The sequence below is a fragment of the Zea mays genome, chromosome 9 (assembly GCF_902167145.1).
Source record: "Zea mays cultivar B73 chromosome 9, Zm-B73-REFERENCE-NAM-5.0, whole genome shotgun sequence".
NCBI classification, from domain to species: domain Eukaryota; kingdom Viridiplantae; phylum Streptophyta; class Magnoliopsida; order Poales; family Poaceae; genus Zea; species Zea mays.
In genome coordinates this window covers 109,231,539-109,237,970 of record NC_050104.1, presented here as the reverse complement: position 1 = coordinate 109,237,970, position 6,432 = coordinate 109,231,539, and positions in this window count along the sequence as shown.

Genomic DNA, 6,432 nt, shown 5'->3' with positions numbered 1-6,432 from the left:
AGCTACAATCCAAGGAGCTTCGGCATGACAACGCGCCTTGAGACGAAGGGCAGCACCGACTTAAAGAGTAAAAGATTGTTTAGTCCATGATAACTTGTGGCATGGTTATGATTAGTTATCAAGGACACAAATGTAATTTTGTCCGGGCTGCGTCCCGTTCCTATAAATAGATGAACAGTATCCTCGTACTGTTCACGCTGACTGGTATTCACTCGCACATCACACTTGGACTCTCACCTTCTGTAGAGCCGAAGATATAAATATTATTCAATATTGTTGATGTTTATTCATGACTATATAATGAGGACATAAATAATCTAATGATATCATATGATTATTCATGTTTTATACATATGTGTCATATGATCCAGTTTTCATTATGTATTGAGATGATGAAGGTATGTCCTTCATGACCTTCGTCTTCGTCTGAAGATCATTATATCCTAAGGGAGATCATGCTTCGAAGGACGAAGGTCTTTAACCATTAACATTTGTGTTGCCTTGTTCTTAATTCATAGCATTTAAGAGCAAGTCCCCAACAGTACTAGATGTAGAGATATTAATGTTGATGCTATAAATGATCACCTTGCCTTAATTAAACAACAAAATAATCATATAGCTCAACTAACTGCTAAAATTAATGAGCATGAGATTGAAAATGAAAATTTTAAATTTGCTAGAAGCATGCTCTATAGTGGGAGACGCCCTGGCATTGGTTTCCATCAGGAAAACAATGTCAAGCTTAATGTCCCTAAGAAATTGTCTAACTTTGTTAAGGGCAAAGCTCCCATGGTTCAGGATAATGAGGGCTATATTTTATATACTGCTAATTATTCTGAGTACAAAATTAGGAAAATTCATGCTAAGAAATCTCATTCTATTTCTCACCATGCTTTTATGTATAAGAATGAGGCATCTAGCTCTAGGCAATCAACTCATGTTAAATTGCCTAAAAAGAAAACTCCTACTGCATCAAATGAGCCTAACATTTCATTTAAGAATTTTGATGCTTCTTATGTGCTTACTAACAAATCAGGCAAAGTAGTTGCCAAATATGTTGGGGGCAAACACAAGGGCTCCAAGACTTGTGTTTGGGTACCCAAGGTTCTAGTTTCTAACATCAAAGGACCCAAGACTGTTTGGGTACCTAAGAACAAGGCCTAAATTGTTTTGCAGGTTTATGCATCCGGGGGCTCAAGCTGGATAATTGATAGCGGATGCACAAACCATATGACAGGAGAGAAGAGAATGTTCTCCTCCTACGAGAAAAACAAAGATCCCCAAAGAGCTATCACATTTAGGGATGGAAATCAAGGTTTGGTCAAAGGACTTGGTAAAATTGCTATATCACCTGCCCGTTCTATTTCCAATGTTTTTCTTGTAGATTCTTTTTACAACTTGCTTTCTGTATCCCAATTATGCAAAATGGGCTATAACTGTCTTTTTACAGATATAGGTGTTACTGTCTTTAGAAGAAGTGATGATTCAATAGCATTTAAAGGAGTGTTAGAGGGTCAGCTATATTTAGTTGATTTTAATGAGAACACAGCTGAACTCAACACTTGTTTAACTGCTAAGACTAATATGGGTTGGCTCTAGCATCGCCGACTAGCCCATGTTGGGATGAAGAATCTTCACAAGCTTCTAAAGGGAGAGCATGTTTTAGGACTAACAAATGTTCATTTTGAGAAAGACAGGGTTTGTAGCGCATGTCAAGCAGGAAAGCAAGTTGGCACCCATCATCCACACAAGAACATAATGACAACGGAAATTCCACTAGAACTACTCCACATGGATCTATTCGGTCTGATAGCATCGGCGGGAGTAAGTACTGTCTTATATTTGTGGATGATTATTCTCGCTTCACTTAGGTATTCTTTTTGCAGGAAAAATCACAAACCCAAGAAACCTTAAAAGGATTCTTGAGACGGGCTCAAAACGAGTTCAGATTGAGAATCAAGAAGATAAGAAGCGATAATGGGACGAAGTTCAAGAATTCACAAATAGAAGGATTTCTTGAGAAAGAGGGCATCAAGCATGAGTTCTCTTCTCTCTACACACCTCAACAAAATGGTGTAGTGGAGAGGAAGAATAGAACTCTCCTGGACATGGCAAGAACCATGCTTGATGAGTACAAGACTCCGGACCGGTTTTGGGCTGAGGCGATTAACACCGCCTGCTACTCCATCAACCGGCTCTACCTTCACCGAATCCTCAAGAAGACATCATATGAACTCCTCACCGGTAAAAAGCCAAATGTTTCGTATTTTAGAGTCTTCGGTAGCAAATGTTTTATTCTTGTTAAAAGAGGTAGAAAATCTAAATTTGCTCCTAAGGCTGTAGAAGGCTTTTTACTTGGTTATGACTCAAACACAAGGGAATATAGAGTCTTCAACAAATCCACTAGATTAGTTGATGTTTCTTGTGACATTGTGTTTGATGAGACTAATGGATCCCAAGTGGAGCAAGTTGATCTTGATGAATTAGATGATGAAGAGGCTCCGTGCGTCGCGCTAAGGAACATGTCCATTGGGGATGTGTGTCCTAAGGAATCCGAAGAGCCTCCACAAGCACAAGATAAACCGTCATCTTCCAACCAAGCATCTCCACCAACTCAAGATGATGAAAATGAAGATCAAGAGGATGAGCCACCTCGAGAGGAGGACAATGATCAAGGGGGGATGATAATGATAAAGACAAGGAAGATGATCAAGAGATTCAGGGTCAAAGACCGCCACACCCAAGAGTCCACCAAGCAATTCAAAGAGATCACCCTGTGAACTCCATTCTCGGTGACATTCATAAGGGGGTAACTACTAGATCTCGAGTTGCACATTTCTATGAACATTACTCTTTTGTGTCCTTTATTGAGCCATACAGGGTGGAGGATGCACTAAGAGATTCGGATTGGGTGCTGGCTATGCAAGAGGAACTCAACAACTTCACGAGGAATGGGGTATGACATTTAGTTCCATGTAGTAACCAAAATGTTGTAGGTACCAAATGGGTATTCCGCAACAAGCAAGATGAGCATGGTGTGGTGACAAGGAACAAAGCCCGACTTATGGCCAAAGGTTATTCCCAAGTCGAATGTTTGGACTTTGATGAAACTTATACACCTGTAGCTAGGCTTGAGTCAATTCGTATATTACTTGCCTATGCTACTTACCATGGCTTTAAGCTTTATCAAATGGACGTGAAAAGTGCCTTCCTCAATGGACCAATCAAGGAAGAGGTCTATGTTGAGCAACCTCCCGACTTTGAAGATAGTGAGTACCCTAATCATGTGTATAAACTCTCAACAGCACTTTATGAGCTTAAGCAAGCCCCAAGAGCATGGTATGAATGTCTGTAAGATTTTCTTATCACTAATGGCTTCAAAGTCGACAAGGCCGATCCTACTCTCTTTATTAAAACCGTTGCAAAAGATTTGTTGCAATCTTATTCATATACCTTTGACTATTTGCAAAAGACTTTGAAAAGATTTTCCAAAAAGATTTGCAAAAACAAAACAAGTGGTGCAAATGTGGTCCAAAATGTTAAAATAAAAGAAAGCAATCCATGCATATCTAGTGAAATTAAAAATTGGTTTAATTTCAAGTAACCTATGCACTTACCTTATGCAAACTAGTTCATTTCTGCACTTATATATTTGCTTTGGTTTGTGTTGGCATCAATCACCAAAAAGGGGGAGATTGAAAGGAAAATAGGGTTAACCTTTTCCTATAATTAATTTTGGTGGTTGAATGCCCAACACAAATAATGGACTAACTAGTTTGCTCTAGAGTATATGATCTACAGGTGCATAAAGGTTCAACACAAACCAATAAAAGATTGAAGATAGGGTTCAAGTACAAAGCAGCAAAGAAACCAAGTGTGCCCTGGTCTGGCGCACTGGACTGTCCGGTGTGCCACCGGACAGTGTTCGGTGCACCAGGACCGTACAGAGTCCAACTAGCCACTCTCGGGTTTCTTCTGGCGCTCTCCGCTATAATTCATCGGACTGTCCAGTGCACCAGCGGAGTAACGACTATCCAGCGCAACGGTCGACTACAACGGCTCACTGCAACGCTACAGTGCGCAACAGTGCGCAGCAGAGTCAGAGCACAGAGTCAGAGGCGCACCGGACACTGAATAGTGTCTGTCCGGTGCCACAAGAAGACAAACGCGCCAACGGTCAACTGCTCCAAACCCTAACGGTTGGGTGACGTGGCTGGCGCACCGGACTGTCCGGTGCGCCCATCGACAGCAGCCACTCCCAACGGCTTGTTGGTGGTTGAGGGCTATAAATACCCCCAACCACCACCACTCCAAGCATCTAAGATTTCTGAGCATCACATTCAATACAAGGGCTCTAGCATTTACTCCTAAATACAATTCAAAAGATCAAAGCCTCTTCAAGCCCCAAATTCAACTCAAATATTTAGTGACTTGTGAGAAAGAGATTTTGTGTTCTTTTGAGCTCTTGCCTTCTTGGATTGCTTTCTTCCTTCCTCATTCTTGTTTCCAAATGAATTGTAATCAAAGCAAGAGACACCAAGTGTGTGGTGGTCCTTGTGGGGTCTAAGTGACCCGTTTGATTAAGAAGAAAGCTCACTCGGTCTAGGTGACCGTTTGAGAGAGGGAAAGGGTTAAAAGAGACCCGGTCTTTGTGACCACCTCAACAGGGATTAGGTTCTTTAAACTTATGTTGTGAAAAACTTATGATGTTGTTGTTCCTTTATTTGGACAATTCTGACGATCGTGCCCAAGATTTTTGCATGTCATGCATTTGCATGCACCTGAACTATGCTTCTTTCTGTATTTGTCAGCATAGCCTAGTATTCTCTTGCACTTCCCCTTTGAATGAATATCACTAGGTGGATGGACATGTACATTCTTCGGAATGGACATCCCATTAAAACTTTATTGCTCCTCCTGTCTAGTGCAACATGTGGGTTGAAACAACAATGACAGATATTCCAATTTTTTATTAAAAGGTCAATGCCATCTTCTGAAGTCTTGGCCATTTGAAAAATATCTTCAAAATTGTTTTGGGCGCTTGACATCTTCATTCTCATAACATCGTTCATGGGCACAGTGGACATGTCCAATAATAAATTGCCTTCACTATCAAATGTTGGCTCTCTGAAAAATAAAAGAACTAATGATAATTACAAAAAGTACTCAACCTCAGAACATAGATCATATAAGAATAAAAGTTACCTTTTACGTCCATCTTTTTGTGATGTACCGCATTGGAAGTTCAGTTATCCTTTCACCTCTTAACATACGTATGATATGACGACATGATATTCCTATTGCCTAAAATAGCATGCATGAACACTTATATACCTGCTCGATATTGAAGCAAATCACATCTCTAACTCTATGCGAGTTGTCTGCAACTGTAACAATTCTACAATCCTCCATTTCATCGGTGGTTTGTACATCACAGTGCTCCCTTGCTGCAAGCACCTCCTTTTGAAATCTTCTAAATACCTCATGTGTGAATACAGAACCACCATGCCTCTCTATTTCCAATGATGTAAATAGTTTCGGGTTCGTATGCATGGAAGTGTTATCATCTATTAGTTCCTCCTGTCGTTGGCATTTCAATGCGGTGTCAAACCGTATCCAGAACTCAACAAGTGCAAGCTTACGAACGATGAAACGGTTGAAAAATGAATTTGCACTCTTAGGCCTTGACGTCGTTCGCAGAATGCCGCCAAGCCAAATTTCTCTAAAATATGCTGGTATCCATGACTCACGGATTTGATACCTCCCAACCAACCATTCGTTTTTCTCCAACTGATATTTTGTTACCCAAGCTTGCCATCTGCTCTCAAACTCCATTTGGTTTTCTGATCCCCATACACATGAGTTTACCATTTTTCTAAACTCGTTGTCCTTTAGAAGACGCGCATCAATTTTCTCAGGCAATTTTTTCATAATGTGCCACATGCTATAGAAATGACGTCGTGCGGCAAAAAAAGGCGGAGGGAACATGTCATCAACGTCGGGCTAATCCGTGAATTCGTGTGCAATCTCTGATCGCCCTGCTATGGCTCTATGAGCGGTGATGCAATGCCACTGCGGTGGTCCTGTCATAGTCATCTGATCTACATGTTTAACGCTGTCGTCGTGCAAGGGCTAACAGTCGCGTTGCATTGCATCGGGTAGGAGCTTCTCGCTGGAGTCTTGCGTGGCCTCGAGTAGGGCCTGTGCATTGAATTCTTGCATGGCGGCGCTGGCGGGCAAAGACAAAAACAAATTATGCATAGACTGGGCGGTGGGATCCTGCTGCTCACCGTAGCCTTGCGTCGCCTCGGGCAGATCAGGCATGAAGAGAGCGCATGGAATTGATGTTCACCCTGCCGCAGAAATTAATATTCTTCCAAACAATCTGGGAACGGAACGGGGGAAGGGTTTTTAGGGGTCTCGTTGGACGTC